This window comes from Camelus bactrianus, chromosome 31 (assembly GCF_048773025.1).
Source record: "Camelus bactrianus isolate YW-2024 breed Bactrian camel chromosome 31, ASM4877302v1, whole genome shotgun sequence".
NCBI classification, from domain to species: Eukaryota; Metazoa; Chordata; class Mammalia; order Artiodactyla; family Camelidae; genus Camelus; species Camelus bactrianus.
In genome coordinates this window covers 10,112,913-10,129,396 of record NC_133569.1, presented here as the reverse complement: position 1 = coordinate 10,129,396, position 16,484 = coordinate 10,112,913, and the positions used below count along the sequence as shown (strand labels likewise).

The 16,484-nt window shown below is 45.9% G+C and overlaps 1 protein-coding gene across 1 annotated transcript in view; it reads left to right on the top strand.

Annotated features, from left to right (window-relative positions):
• The window catches only part of LOC105079105 (cerebral cavernous malformations protein 2 homolog), an 83,923-nt gene that overhangs the window by 12,129 nt on the left and 55,310 nt on the right, over positions 1-16,484 (top strand). Inside the window, 3 exon segments of the mRNA XM_074355793.1 lie at positions 993-1,164; positions 2,888-3,031; positions 9,584-9,736. The gene's annotated coding sequence lies outside the window, so the exon portion shown is untranslated.

Here is a 16,484-nt window from a genome sequence, read left to right as displayed (position 1 = left end):
TCCTGCCTTTCTGCCCACCTGGTAACTTGTAGTCAGATGCTGTACATTATAAATTTTACTCTGAATGTTTCTGAAGATTTTTGTATGTCTATAAACTTTCTTGAGCTTACATATAATTTACTCTGAAGTACTTTGATCCCTTTGGATCTTGGTTTTGGATTTGTTAAGTGGATTCAGACCTGATGTTAGTCTGGGGCTAGTTGTTCCACACCACTGGGTGTTCTACTTAGTGCCTGGTGAACGGTGAGGTCTTCCCACCTGGCTGATGGGAGCAGGCACCATGCCGGGCCCTCTATGCCCTCCTAGCTGGCGTGCCCCAGCACAGTCCTTTCCTGCAGTTGGTTCTTTGGCTTTGGGCAGTGCCCTCTCATGTAGGCGCCCATCTGCTTCTGCTGCACCCTCAGCTGGGTTGGGGGGGCACCTGCACGTCTCCAGGGGACTCTCTGGGCAGCTCTCTCCTCTTGAGTCCAGTCCTGTGAGCTTGGACCACATTGGACTCCCTGGCTCTGAGCTCCGCCTCCTGTGCCCACAGAGACCACTGGGCTCCACCTGGTTCCCTCTGCTGAGGTCTGGGAACCCTCGGGGCAGTGAGCTGGAACACATGTCCACTAGGACTGTGTAGTGTGAAATCTGGTCTTTTCACTGTTGTTCTGGATTCCTTTTTGTGGCATTTCAATGACAGGTAAATTCACAGATAGTTGTTGTAGTAGTGTTTTCACAGCTTACGTCTGTACAGCTGAATTGCTGTAAGTGCATTCTGTAGAAGGATTTGCATCGTTTTGCAGTTACAGTGAACCTTTGCTGAAAGTAGCTTCTTTAGAGAAGTATAATTTTTTTTAACTCTGAAATATAATAATGAACCTAATACTTAATCTGTGAAACAGGAAAATGCATAGTGCGATGTTTTTTACAGATTATAGGAGGTCAAGTTACAGAAATAGAACAAACTGTAATCTTAAAAATTGAACCCAAACTTTATTTTTCTTTTTCAGGTGTGCCATAAGATGCTGATTCTTCTGCTGCCGGTGATAAAGTCAGTGGTGCAGATAATCTAAACGAAATTTGCCCTTCTCTTGCCACCATTCTCCTGTCATTAGGTGGAAATCTGGCCAAACAGCAGGCCTTGTCTCCTATACTTACGGCCCTGCAAATCATGTATGCCAGGTGGGCTTGTTTGCTGACTTTTGAAATCCAACAATGATGTGAGTCTAGGAGAATGTTAGGTTACCGTCTCTAAATATTGTGAGTTTTAGTTCAGATACCCTATGGTGAATGAATGTACCTTTGTGCTTTCTTGAATGAAGTTAAAATATGAATTAGAAAATCAAGTTAAAGAACATTTTCATTATTCTTTATGGCCAATAACCTCTAAACATATTTGGGGGTGTGGTGAGAGGAAGAATTAGTTGGTACTGATACAGAGTAAGGTTTCAGGCCCTTGTCCTCCCCTTCAGTCTTGATAAGGCAGAGTTTTGCCAGTGTTACCTTTTCCGTCCTTCTGCTCCTGTTTTCTCACAGCCTGAGGAAGTGGCCTACCTGTCCGTGCATCCTGGTTATAGGCCTGATGAATAGAAAGAAATACTCACACAGGAACTTAGTAGTTGAAGGACGCTTCTCTTTGTCCTGGCTGCTTCGTGTGAGGCACCCTTGGTATTCGGCTTTCATTAAACGCAAAATTACTTTCAACCTCCACCAGCTGAGGGAGATTTCACAGGGACAGTCAGAGGCTTTTTCTGCTTAGATTTTTATGTTGGCAGTTTTTCTCCTGTCTTCACTGTGGTGATTCAATAAATAAGCTCAGGACTGAATATTTAACTTTTAGCCAGGGGATACATAGTAATAACATTCATCTTTTTCTCTAAAACTCTTTTATACTTATCCTATAAGTCTTATGAGTGCTCTGGTGAGTGCTTGTCCTACCCCGACCCTGCTGCCCCCCGGTGGTGAAGGTCAGCTTGCCCAGGCCTGGCTGTCTCTCCTGACAGAGATGCCGTGGTCAGGGCCCTGATGCCCACCAGCATGGTCACCCCAGTGGAGTGTCCCTTGTTCTCTTCCTCGGCACCCTCTTCCTGCGTGTCTGCTGTTGCCAGTCCTGTGAATGGAGAGGAATATGTGCTGGCTGTTGATACTGAAGACAGGCTGGATCCAAATCCATGGCAAGAAAAGAGAGGAGAGGTAAAAGCACACGGGAGAGCGATGACGCAGCCTTAGATCAGGAAGGAGGAGGCAGCTGCTTCACGTTTAGTGATGTGTGCGTCACTCTCTCCCTTAACGCAGTGTTTGTGCTGCTGCTGTGATTTTTGGCTTGAATGAGAAAATATTCCATTTTAACAGGAGGCTTTTTTAGTGTTTCAGTGGAAAGAGATTATTCTTTTAAAAAGTTGCTAAATGCAAGTCCACAGTCCTTTCTTTAAAATTTATTTTTTGGGTGGATTAGGTAATTAGGTTAATTTGTCTATTTTTAGAGGAATTACTGGGGATTGAAGCCAGGACCTTGTGCATGCTAAGCATGCGCTCTGCCAGTTGAGCTATACCCTCCCCTCAAGTCCACAGTCCTTTATTTGCAGCTCTGAATCCTGAAAGCTTTGAAAGCTAAAGGTTTTTATAACTTACTTTGGAGGAAGAGATGTGAGCTCATTTTAGTCCTCTTCATGTGGACTGTTGTGAATATTAATTAATCGGTTTACCTGGAATATGAATGTGCTTGGCTTTGCAGGGCTGTCCCAGACCCCGCTGCAGGTGGTGACTGGTGGTGTAAATGCCTCGTTATGTCTATAAAATCTGGAATACTCCAGCTGGCCCAAAGGGTTTTATTTAATAAGGCTTTTGGAGGTGGGTGGGAAGTGTGCCGTGTCGCTGAGTCTCTCCTCTTCTGTTTCTGAACTAGATTGTCTCTTCTGAGGATGCTGTGACCCCCCTCTGCAGTGACCTTGTCTGCTTCCTCAGCTTCTTCTCAGCCATTTATCCCAGTGACAGATGACCCACAGGAGCTGCCAGCATCATTGCAGAAACCATCACCAAAGCCAAAGAGGTCAAGGGGCTTTCTTCTTCACATTTTATTTTGAAATAATCTTAAATGTACACACAAGTTGCAGAAGTAGGACGCAGAAATAGAGCACGGTACACTCCTGTGTACCGTCCACCTATGTTCTCTAATTGTACTCAGATTTTGTTCCAGTAGCATCCTTTATCAGTCTAGGACCTGGCCCAGGGTTGAGTGTGGTCTCTTTGGTCTTCAATATGGAACACTTTTTCAGTCCTTCCTTTTGTCAGAAACACCACAGGAATGATACAGAGTGCTTTCCAGTGCATCACAGTGGGTGTGTGATGTGCTGCGTAACTGGTGATGTGAGGTCTTACTACTTGGTCAGGAGTATCTGCCAGGTTTCTCCACTGGAAGTTAGTAGAAGAATGGTAGTAAGTGTTCATGGGAGATGCTTGGAGGCTGTGCTGATACCTTGTCCCTCATTGTGTTTTCACCTCCGAGTTTGCAGTGTCTGTGATGATTCTAGCCAAGTCCATTATTGCTGTGGTGGTTGTTCTGTGGTTGTTTTTCAAATTTCATCATTCTTTTTGGACTGTCTGTTCTTCTGTAAGGGAGGACTTCCCCTTCTCATCTTCTCTGTCTATGTTGGTGTAGATTTGTGGGATCCTATTTTACTCAAATAATGACATACATCACTCTCATCATTTGACACCCAAATTGTCCCAGACTTGGCCATTGGGAGCCCTTTTCAGCTGATTTATATAATTGTTTGAGCATTTCCTTCCTTTCTGGCACAACTCATCTTTCTGTTCCAAACTCATCTTTCACCTACCCTGGCCTTGTCCCGGAATCAACCATTTCTCCAAGGAGCCCTGGTTCCTTTTGGTGGATCATAGGATTTAGAAAAAAGATCTGGGAGCTTGGTAAGCTGATTACTCCTGGGTGTCCTGGGTTTAAGCCCTCTCAGCAAACAGACATGCACACATGCCCACTTATGCCAGAATTTCTCCCTTGACATCTTATTTATATAATGAAAACCATGAGTGGTTCAAACCAATACTTTCAATTTCAGTCCAGCACTACAGGGTTTATCCTTGCACTCTCCCTTTCTGTATTTTAGGTGTATAATCTTTTTATATGTTGCAGGATTGCTTTGCTGTTTTGCTGATTTTTGTGCCTGTATTCATAAGGTATATTGAGCTGTAGTTTTCTTATGATGTCTTTGCCTGGGTTGGGTAACAGTGTAATTAACACTGGCCTCCTAGAATGCGGTAGGCAATGTTCCTTCCTCTTCTGTTTTTTAGAAGAGTTGTGAAGGATTGGTGTTAATAGTTTTAAAAATATTTGATAGAATTTTATCTGTTCTTTTAACATGTTCCCATCGTTCTTTTATTTCCTTGTTTCCTGGCACAACACAAAAGTCTAGGTTCAATGGTATGTTTTATGCTCCAGCACAGAAATTAGGTGTTCCTCCAGGAAGTCCAGGTTCTTTGTAGTGGACAGTGGTATTTAGTAGCCAAGATCTGGGCCTTTGTGTGCTCATTGCTGTTGGGAGGTTGCTGGTCACAACTCTCTTAGTAGACAGACCTAGGAAGGGTGTGTGTGTGTGTGTGTGCGTGTGTGCGCGTGTGTGTGTGCGTGTGTGTGTGTGCGCGTGTGCACGTGCATGTACCCACACAATAAGTTAGTGGGCTATATTAATACTCCTTTTGTTATATATCTACATGTATTGAAAACCACTGGTTCTTAGCAGTACAGTCAATTCTAATAACTGCACAGGATTCACCTTTCTGTTCCACCTCTCTGTATAGATAACTTTTCTCTGAAAATGAGAAGACTGTCCCCTTATGGACAGTTCCATAGCTTCCCCTTAGGTAGCCTGGTTCCCATTTTGACCGCCTCTCCTCTCCCACGTGGGCACCTCCTTCCCCTCCACAGCTTCTGGTGCTCAAAACCAGTTTGCCCTCTACAGGGATGACCTCTCACCCTGCTTGACCTATGACCTCCCCCACCCTACCCTCCAGGCCAGCTGGCCCAAAGCAGGGACACCTTCCACTTGGCTTGACTCTGTCTCACCAGTCACCCTCCCAGGTGGGTGTCCTCTCAAGCCTGCTCAGGTGCTTCCTGTGCCAGGCCCCCTCTCCCTGCCCACACTGTCTCCCCGCCGGCACATCCAGCTTGGGAACACACACACATTATTTTCAATTACATTTGGAACTCTTGATTTATTGTGGTGTTGCTGCTGACAGAAATATATCCTATGGGAAGTATTCATAACCATCTATGGTAATAAGAAAATTGCTATTTACAAATTAGGGGTCTGAACTCAACTTGTGATACTTGGCAATCTTCTAGGATGAGGGTTTAATGCAGAAATTATCCAGAATTATGGGAAGTTTTTGCTTTTAGGTAGAAGAGGGATGGTATCATTTCTTTCCTACCAAATCATTAGACATAGGCATTATCCAGAGTATTCCCCTAAATTCCTACCATTGCAGTTTTGGTTTGATTCATCAATTATGGCAAAGTAATTTTCATGTTCGTTTTGGGCTATAACTCACATTCAAGGAGATGTAGCTAGTGATTTTATTTTTTAGCAGTTATCTTTTTTCCCTCTAATCCCCCACCAAAAATTGTTAGGTACTGTTTCTCACTGTATTTAACTTGCGTATTCCACTGAATGCTCTTGCTGCTCTTCAGTGAGTGAGATTCTGGAATGTCATTGTTTCTGTGAACGTCACGTGCTGATTCCCTGGGTCTCCGCTTAGAGGTAGGAGCAGGGTCTGTTTCCTTCCAGGAAGAAACCGTGCTCCCACCTCAGAGAGTGCTGGTTTCTAGGGCCAACTTGGGCACTGATGGCACTTGCATATCGGATGGATCCCATTCCGCTGAAGGTTCCTAAGTGGGGCTTGTCCTTCCCCCAGCTCAGTTGTGTTTGGCAGTCAGGTTTCACTGAGATTCCAAAAGCAAGGGAGGAGAGAAGGCGGCATCTCCGGCATCTTGTTCTTCCTCTGGCGAGCTGAACTCTGCCTGTGAGACTGAAAGGAACCAGGTCCACCCCTGTTCAGCATGGGGTCTCAGTGATTCCCACTCCTGAGCTCAAAAGCTACGGGATTTCCCAGCTCTGATGGCTCCCTGTTCCTTTCTGTAGGCCGAGTCCCACTGCCAGTGTCCAAGAGGCTCTCGTTTGGTGGGCAGCAGGCTGGGGCTGGCTGTCCCAGGTGGGGCACCCTCAGGAGGAGGGGTGGAGAGGGCAGAGATGCAGATGGGCGGCCCCTTTCCTCTGCTGATGTTGAAGAGAGGTCAGTGACCGCAGGTGTGGTGTGTTTTAACTGACACACTGTGAATGGGAAGTAAAAGGGGACAAGAAAAAGGAAGAGAAGACTTTATCCATTTTCTTTTTCAAAGCGCCCAGGGAACAAGAGATTTTGGGCAATGTGTTACACACCAGTGAGTCCGTTAAATAAGATTCTGGGAAGGAATTACGAAGAAGATCTAGAAAAAATCGTTAAAGTACAATGTGCAAATGAGAAAACTCCCAATCACCCCCTGTGGGTGGGGGCAGGGGATGGATTTTATGTGGTATGACTTCACTCCAAGTCTCCCCTTGTAAGGAATACCTGTGCTGTGAACTTGATCACAGTGTAAATTGTCATTTCTTCTGAGAGCTGCTGTGGGTAATTCGTAAAATAGTTATTTGGTCCTGAAAGCTTAGTACGTGGTGGTGGAGATTTTAGGGGCCTGTCATGTTTCATGGTATTTCATGGCGTTAAATGCCTCATCAGGTCCCTTATTCCTCAGTGGTCATCATGTATCCTTGGAGTTTATGGATAAACTGGTGACTGTTTATCTCTGGACACATCTTTCCTGATTTTATTTGTTGGACTTTTTAGGATGTTGAAAGCCAAAATAAAGCATCAGGCCCAGAATGTCAGTCCTCCGATGAGTTCATCAGTCTGCTGGTCATGGACAACACGTGTACCTTGGACCTGCTCAAGCTGTCTGTGTGCAGCCAGGCGGCAGACAAGGGCAGGGCCGTGAGGGTTAGGGTTGCCGCGGGTGGGCAGGCAGGCAGGCAGGCAGGCAGGCAGGCAGGTAGGTAGGTGGGAGGTGCTACCACTGTCCTGTGCTTGAAGGACTCCTGGGAAAAATGAGTCCCTTCTCCATCTCCTGTGCTGCACTTGCTTCTCATGTAACATTTTGAAATCAGTTTGGTATTTTAGAATTTAGAAATGTCTAATTTTTACAAAGTAGGATCTGCCAGCTTTTTTCATTTATGACTTCTGGATTTTGTATTCTGCTGAAAATATGCTACCAACATGATACTGTTTAAAGAATTCCCCCAGGTTGCTTCTAATTATTTTTATTACTTAATTTGTTCTTATATTTACGTTTTTGAGAGATGAAGTAGGGATTCAACTTTATTTTTTTCTAGATGGTAAACATGTTGCCCCAACATCATTTATTGAATCATCCTCCTTTTCCCCAGTCATTTGAAGACCACTTTTATCATATTCTAAATTTCTGTGTGTATTTGGGTCCCTTTATTGACTCTTTTCTGTTCCATTAATTACTTTTTTTATGCTTTAATACTGCAGTATTTTAACTATTAACTATTTAAAATAGGTTTTAGTATTTGCTAGCACTGGGTTCTGTGGGACTTCCAGCTGTGGTGATGTTCTGTACCTGGCACCCACCAGCCACATAGGCTGTTGAGCACTTGAAATGTAGCTGGTGAACCTGAGGCAGTGAAGTTTTCATTTTATCTAACTTCTTAATGGATTTAAATTTCAGTAGCCTCATGTGGCTAGTCTAGGGTGTACGGTCAATACTATGTTAATATCTCTTAGAAACAGCTGATCAGTCCTGAAGCCCTTGGGCTTCCTGAAGGACTCTTGCTTATCAGTGGCCTTGTTCTCTGCCTTTTCAGAACTGGCCGTGTGAGGGAGGCCAGTGCCATGTGCTCTGTGCAAGTGTGTTGTCAGTGTGTGTCTGAGTTGCATATCACCACCACTACCACCACCATAAAGTACTTAAGTATGGCTGAGTGGCCTTGAAATCATAGTTATGGTTTAGGAGCTGTTTCAGGGGCATATTATTTCTTAATTGTATTCAGGAAGAACTAAAAAGTGGTAGGTTTCCTACTTACAATTTTTTGAGGCTAATTCTGAGATTACATCAAGGTAGATTGCCATAAGCAAAATACTGTTTTCACAAGTTTACTGCATTTGTGAGAGGAAAGGATGGAATGAGAAGAACTCGGATCTAAAGTAGTAATGCCCCATATTTATTGTACACACAGCTATGAGGCCTGGTTCTCGGTGCGTTCACTCAGTATGGAACATGGGTGTTCCCTTTGTTTACAGATAAGGCAACTGAGGCTCTGAGAGGTTGTTAAGTGCCTCAAAGACACTCGGATTGCTGGTGGATGGGAGAAATGATGTCAGATCCAGTGCACTTTTAGGGCAGAACTACAACTGTGACCCCTCTGTCACCCTCTCCTTGGAGCTTGTTCGCCCCTCTTGGGGGACTGACTGGCTTTCATAGAAAGTTTTTAAACCCCAGAAGAGCCCTGGTGGGCTGTGCATTAAGGTTTGATAATGTCAAAGTCTCAGATTCAGAGGGAGAGAAACAAAGATGGGATTGTCTTCCAACTTTCCTGGCCCAGTGGCAAGATGCTACTCCTATGTCCTACACTGACCTAATTTGGGGGACTTTATTAAAAAAGAAACATCTGACTTTATAACAATAATGCCTAGATGGCAGCGATCTTAGTTTGTCATTAATAAAACTACTTACTAGGCTAATCTATTTGTTACCTGATATGATATGAGAAAAAAATAGATAAAAACAATCATTTATTTCTGAAAAGTACAGAATAGAAAATAGTTTCATTGATTTTTCTAAATTAAAAAATTTGGCATTTACTGTGTTACTGCTGTAGTAACATTCTCATTTGTTTTTAAAAATAGCAATCAGGGAGTTTATAGTCAGCAGTATTAACCATTTCAATGGTGTGAGTAACTAAAATTTTAAAATGCAATGAACTATGGATTGTAGGGAGAATGTGGTTCTGGGGGCTGACCCTCAATGTCTCTGGTCAAGAGACACCCCCAGGTGTGCTCGTATTTGTAGCCCTCGTTTCAGACAGTCTGCTGCTGTTTGACCTGGACAGCTTGGTCATTCCTCTTCATGCCTCTCCTCTCCTGCTTGACCCCAGTGCCTTCTAGGATCTGGGTCATTTTTATCAACGTGCTTCTGCTTCGCTTGATAGTTTTGTTCCTGAGGCTGACTTTCCTCATCAGGTTGTGTACTAGAAGAGATTCTTGTAATCAGAGGCCTTTTGTTTCATCAGTTGGTATGTGTTGGGTGTTTTGTGTGTGTCAGGTGCCTCCTGGCTACTTGTACCTAGATCTCTCCAAGCATCTCTGTGAGCTCTGGGCTGTCTTGATTGTAAAGGTGAGGAAACCAAGCCCTGATTAAAAGAAGATTTCTCAGACTCCCAAATGCTTCACTCTGCCTCATCCCTGCAGAAAGATCTGGATCAGAGTGGGCATCCTGACATCTTCCTGCTTTGTCCCCCGCTTCCTCCCACAGGTGGCTGATACGTGGTTGGAGCTCTGGGTCACCGAGTTGGAGGACATAACCACAGACTCAAGAGTGGCCACCTGTCCTCCCAGCCCGTGGTGGTGGAGAGCAGCCATCCCTATGCAGATGACACTTCCTCCAGTGGCACAGTGAAGATACCAGGTACTCAGGGCTGGTCCCAGGGAGGAAATGTGGGGGTCCCTGCCTGTAGAACAGCTTCATTTCTGCCATGGCATCAGTGGAAGCAACTGTCATTGTTTGATAGAAAAGCTACAGAATTGCACAACTCCCTCCTAGGGTTTGATGAAACTTGCTAGAGCATCTCGCAGAACTCAGAGAAACATTTACTTACGTTTACTGGTTTATTACAAAGTATAGGAAAAAGGTTACAGGTGAATAGTCAGATGAAGAGGTGCACAGGAGGGTGTTCTGTAAATGTCTGTGAGGTTAAGGTGTAGGTGGTCTTGTTGAAATCGTCTGCATCTTTACTGATTTCTGTCTACTTGTTCTGTGAGCTGTTGCAAGTTGGGTTTTGAGATCCCCAGCTGTCATTGTGGATTTGTCTCCTTTTCACTTTTCTATCAGTGTTTCCTTCGTGTGTTTTGGGTCTTTGTTATTAGGTGTGCGTATCTTTGTAATTGTTACATATTCCTGATGGTCGACCCCATTTTTCACTGTGAAATGTCTCTGTTTTGTCTCTATTAACATTTCTTGAAGTCTATCTTGTGTAATATTAGTATAGCCACTACAGCTTTCTTAATGGTTACTGTTTGCACGGTAGATCTTTTTCCATCCTTTTACTTCCAACCTTTTATGTCTTTTGAGTCTAAAGTTTGTCTCTTGTTATGCACCTTTTAGTTAGCTCTTGCTTTTTCTTAAACCAAGCTGATAGTCTTTGTCTTCTGGTTGAGACGCTTGGGCCATTCACACTTAATGTAAGTATAGATGTGGGTGGATTTACATCTCTTAGTATGCGTATATTTGGGAATGTTTTTATTTTGCCTTCATTTTTGAAGGATAGTTGTGCTGGATATAGAATTCTTAGTTGATAGAATTTTTTTCCTCTTACCACTTTAAATTTGTCACCCTCCTGGTTTCTTGCATTCATTGTTTCTCAGGAGAAATCATAATCATATTTTGTGTCTTTTTTTCCTGTTGTGGCTTTCATGATTTTCTCCTTGTCTTTGGTTTTCAACAGCTTCAGTCTAATGTGTCTGGAATGTGGATCTCTGTGTTTATCCTACTTGGGGTTTGTTAGTTCTTGGAGCTGTCGATTAATGTTCTTCATCCAATTTGGAGTTTGGGGCTGTATCTGTTCAACTACTTTCTCTGACCCTTTTTTCTCTTCCCTCTTTTTTTTTTTTTGTGGGGGTGGTGCAGAATTCCCATTATGCGTGTTTGTATACTTAATGGTCTCCCAGGTATTTGAGACTTTTTATTCAGTCTTTCTTCTTCTGTTCTCTGGATAGAAAGTAATAGAAATTGCACAGTCTTAAAGTTGTATAGTGATTCTTTTTTTCCTGCCATTTTAGAGCTGCTGTTTTGTACAGCTGGTCAATTTCTCATTTTGGTCATTGTATTTTCTACCCCCAAAACTTCCTTTTAGTGCTTTCATCATTAAATCATTGTTACCATATTTTCCTTTGTTACCATGTTTTCTCTGGTTTTCTTGAACGCTTTGAACTTATTACAGCTGCTTTGAAGATGTCTGCTAAATCCAGCATCTGGCCCATCAGAGTTAGTTTCTATTAACCAATTTTCTTCCTGAGTACTGCTCACACTTTCCAGTGTTTTGTATAGCTCATTTTTTTTTATTGAAAACTGGGCACTTTAGTTTGTGATGTGTCATCTGGATTCTGACCTTTTGTTTTTAAGGTTTTTAAATGTTGCTACAGTTCTTTGCCTGTTTCGTATGTTTGTTTTGTAACATCCCTGGAATGACTCTGAAATCTCCTTATCGATGTCACATAGCTGCTGATGTCACGGCTTCACTTTTCTATTTTCATTTTTGTTTTCTAGCCAGACTTCTAGGATTTGTTCCATATCTGCTTGGCATAGCGCCGAAGCTTGCTGCATTTTCCCTTCTGTGGATGGATCTCTGCATGGGTGGGGCAGGGAGGGCGTGGAAGTCAGTGTTCTGACAGCTTCTTATTTTCCTGATTTCATATGCCCTGGGTCATCCAAGCCTCCAAGGTGTCCTCACTGAGCCCTTCTCTGCTTTCTGACTTCCAGGGTTTTCCTGCTAGATCTCTGACTAGTTCTCAGGTCTGGGATCAGGGTGCCTGGGTGGGAATTGGAAATGCCTTCAGCCTGGCACACAGAGCCCTGTAGCCTCCAACACTAGCTATGCCAGATCCCCCACTGGGAGCAGTCCTGTGTAATGGGAGCCTGGACTTGCCTGCCCCACCCGCAGGGTGAGGGGTGAGGGGGTCAGCTCGGGATAGGGGTGCACTTAGAGTGAGGGGGGATCCTGAGGTGAGGGGGGACAGGCTGAGGGGTAAGGGGCGGGTCGGAGTGGAATTGACCCACCTGAGGGGTGAGGGGGACCATCGGGTTGTTGGGGGTCCTGCGGTGAGGCATGAGGAGTGAGCTTGGGGTGTGGGGGCCATAGGTTAGTACCTAGTCGGGTGGAGTGTGCTGGCTGGGACCTCGGTGTAAGGAAAAGGATCCCCGTCTTGGGGGGTCTGGTTGGCGACTGGGCCTGGCCAGGGATGGTGCGGTCAGTAACGAGAGGAGGCAAGCAGCGGGAGTGGGGCTGGGGGGTGTGGCCTGGCCCTGGTGGTGGTGGTGGTCTGGTTGAGTGCCAGGACCTGGTCGGTGGCAGAGTAGGGGTGTTGGGTATGGAGACTCGGCTGGGCAGGCAGAGGGTGCCCTACCACCCCACCGCTCCACTCAGTCCTGCTGATCCCAACCTGGCCTCGGCCCCACTCGCCACATCCTGAACAGCGGGAGCCTCAGCCTGAGGGTCCGCGCTTCGGGGGGGGGAGGGGCGCGCATGCGCGGACGCACAGACTTGTGGACGTGGGACCCGCTCACAGCTTGTGCAAGTCGGGCGGAAGCCGGGTGCTCCCGGGACCAGCTCCCGAGGAAGAAGGCAGCCTGGGGACTGGGCCGCCGCTTGCCTTCATCTCTGCTGCCACTGTGGGGCAGGTAAGGGGGCGCTGGTGGGGGCGCGCCGGTCCCGGAGCCGGCAGGTGGGGCCTGGGCTGCACAGCTGGGGAGGCGCACAGGGAGGGGTGCGTGGGTGAGGCCCAGGCCGCGCCGCCCATTAGGACCCTGAGGCCAGTGTGGGCTGCCGCCGTGGTTTGTGGTGCCCACTCCCCCGTTAGTAGTCTCTGAACCCTGCGTCTTCGCTGCCGCTTGTACCCGGGTTTGGGAGAGCAGGCCACCTCCGGGAGGTGGGAGGGCGCTGGATGGCTCCGGAGCACCTCCGACCGGCCCTCAGGTCGTGGCCTGTTTCTGGGAGGCGGGTGTGGTGCGTTCGCGGGGTCGCGGTTGGGTGGGGGCTGCCCTATGAGAGCTCCTGTATTTGTTCTCTATTCCCCGCAGCCTGGGGCGACCTCTGCTTTGCCATGTTCGTGGGAGGCACCTCTCGTGGTCAGCCCGCTCCTGGGAGGCAACGCGGTGCTGTTAGGGTGCGGGGACAGTGGCATCGGCGGCAGCGGCAGGGAGGGAGGTCTGCCCCTTGTATCTTGTTGATTTGCTCCCATCTTCCCCATGTTCTGTCCTGGGGGCAGTCTCTGCTGCCCTAGGTTCGCGGGACCCAGGTTACAGGTCAGGCTGCTCCTGAGAGGCGGGCGCGGTGCGGCAGTGTGCGGGCGTGGCGGCAGCGACAGACGTAAATGGGAGCAAACCCCTGCGCTCGCACAAGGGAGCCCAATGCTGCAGCCGCGGCCTCTGCCCCCGACTACCCCTGACAGCACAGCACCCGCCTTCCAGGAGCAGGCTGACCTGTAACCTGAGTCCTGAGAACCCAGGGCAGCAGCAGGGTGGAGGCCAGGAAAGGCGCAGGGGAGTTTGAAGCAAATCCACAGGCTCGCATAGAGAGACCCCTAAACCCATCTCTGCCGCCGCTGCCAGCCCTCCTCACAGGAGCAGGTGGACCTGGGGATGTGCTTGGGGCAGCAGAGGCCGCCCCCCCGGCCCTGTCGCGGGGGAGATGGGGGCAAATCAACCAGTCTCCATTGGCAACTCCCCTCTCCCCCCACTGCCCCAGGTTCGCAGGACACTTGTTCCTAGGTCAGTGGGCTCCTGGGAGGCAGTGAGGTTAGAGGGCGGCGGCGGGGAGGGGTGCTGTCCTCCTCTAGCAGGTGACTTGTTCCCATCTTTCCTGGGGCCTATCCTGGGGACAGCCTCTGCGACCACAGGTTCGCAGGGCGCATGTCTTCATGTCAGCCTTCTCCTGGGAGGAGGGCGCAGTGCAGTCAGGGGTCAGCATCAGCGGTGGGCAAGGACTTTCCAAGGACCAAGCTTTAGCCCAGGATAACTAACTCTCCTTTCTTCTCTTGCTTCCTCAGTTGGTGGCTGTAGCAGCTTTTCCATTATAGGTTATTTTCAGATATTGAATGTAGATTTCTGAGCTATACAGAAAAAACTTTCTCTTAAATCGATTTTTATATATAGTGGCTAACATTTGTTAATCTCAAACCCCCAAATTTATTCCTTCCCTGGTAACCATAAGATTGTTCACTAAGTCTGCAAGTCTGTTTCTGTTTTGTAGAGGAGTTCATAGTGTCTTTTTTAGATTACGCATGAGTGATGTATGGTATTTTTCTTTCTGTTTCTGGCTCACTTCACTTAGAATGATGATGTCTGGGTCCATTCATGTTGCTGCAAATGGCGTTATTTTATCCTTTTTAATGGCAGAGTAGTATTCCATTGTATAAACATACCACAACTTCTTTATCCAGTCACCTGTTCCTTCATTTAGGTTGATTCCATGTGTTGGCTATTGTACATAGTGGTGCTATGAATACTGGGAGGCAGGTATTTTTTTTCGCATTGGAGTTCCCTCTAGATTTAGGCCCAGAAGTGGGATTGCTGGATCATAGGGTAAGTCTATTTTTAGTGTTTCGAGGAATTTCCATAATGATTATACCAAACTACATTCTGACCAGCAGTGTAAGAGGGTTCCCTTTTCTCCACACCCTCTCTAGCATTTATCTTCATGAACTTTTGAGTGATGGCCATTCTGACTTGTGTGAGCTGATACCTCATTGTAGTTTTGATTTGCATTTCTCTAATAATTAGCGATAGTGAGCATTTTTTCATGTACCTATTGGCCATTTGTAGTCTTCATTGGAGAAATGCTTGTTTAGATCTGCCCATTTTTGGACTGGGTTGGTTGTTTTTTGTTATGAAGTTTTATGAGGTGTTTATGTATCCTGGAAATTAAGCCTTTGTCAGTTGAATTATTTACAGGTATTTTCTCCCATTCTGTAGATAGACATTTTGTTTTGTTTATGGTTTCCTTTGCTGTGCAAAAGCTTGTAAGTTCACTTAGGTCACATGTGTTTATTTTTGCTTTTATTTCTGTTGCTTGGGTAGACTGTCCTAGGAGAACATTGCTGAGATGTATATCAGGTAATGTTTTGCTTATGTTTTCTTTTAAGGTTTATAGTGTGTTGTCTACATGTTCAAGTCTTAGCCATTTTGAATTTATTTTTGTGTATAGTGTGAGAGAATATTCTAATTTCATTGATTTACATGCAGCTGTCCAGTTTTCCCTACACCATTTGCTGAAGAGACTGTCTTTACTCCATTGTCTATTCTTGCCTCCTTTGTCAAAGATTAATTGACCAAAAGTTTGTGGGTTTAATTCTGGGCTCTCTGTTCTGTTCCATTGATCCATGTGTCTGTTTTTGTATCAATACCAGGCTGTTTTGACTGCAGTTCTGTCATATTGTCTGAAGTCTGGGAAGGTTATTCTTCCAGCTTCATTCTTTTTCTTCTGTAATGCTTTGATAATTCTGGGTCTTTTGTGATTCCATATAAATTTGAAGATAATTTGTTGTAATTCCTTGAAAAATGTCCTGGGTAATTTGATGGGGATCACATTAAATCTGTAGATTCGTTCGGACAGTGTGGCCGTTTGAACAATATTAATTCTTCCAATGCAAGAACATGGGATATCTTTCCATTTCTTTAAATTCTCTTTAATTTACTTAGTGTTTTGTAGGTCTCCGCATATGTCTTTCACTTCCTTGGTCAGATTTATTCCTAAGTATTTTATTTTTTTGGATGCAGTTTTAAAAGGGATTATTACTTTCGTGTTAAGAAATGCCACTCATTTCTGTATGTTGATGTTGTATCCTGCTACCTTGCTGAATTCTTTCATTAGCTCTTACAGTTTTTCTGCGGAGTCTTTAGGGTTTTCTGTGTATAGTACCGTGTCATCCGCATATGACAAGTTTATTACCTCTTTTCTTCCAGCTTGGATCCCTTTTCTTTTTGTTGTCTAATTTCTATGCTAGGACTTCTGATACTGTATTGAATAGAGCTGGTGAGAGTGGGCATCCTTGTCTTGTTTGAGATTTGAGCAGAAAGGCTTTCAGCTTTTCACTGTAGAGTATTATGCTGGCTGTAGGTTTGCTATAAATAGCTTTTACTATGTTGAAATATGTTCCCTCTGTACCCACTTTGGTAAGACCATGGGCTCAGTGCAGTCAGGGGGCTGGGGGGATGGTAGCAGCAGTGGCAGCAGCGGTGGGAGGAGGGGTGCTGCCCCTTTCGAACCAGTCATTTGCTCCCATCTCCCCTGTGGCCGGGCCTGGGGGTGGCCTCTGCTGCCTCAAGTTCGCTGTAGGCATGTCTCCAGGTCAGCAAGCTCACAGGAGGTGGGCATGGTGCAGTCAGGGAGGAGGGGTCAGCTGAGGGAGGGTGCCTGCCTTGGAGGAGCTGGCCTCTTTGC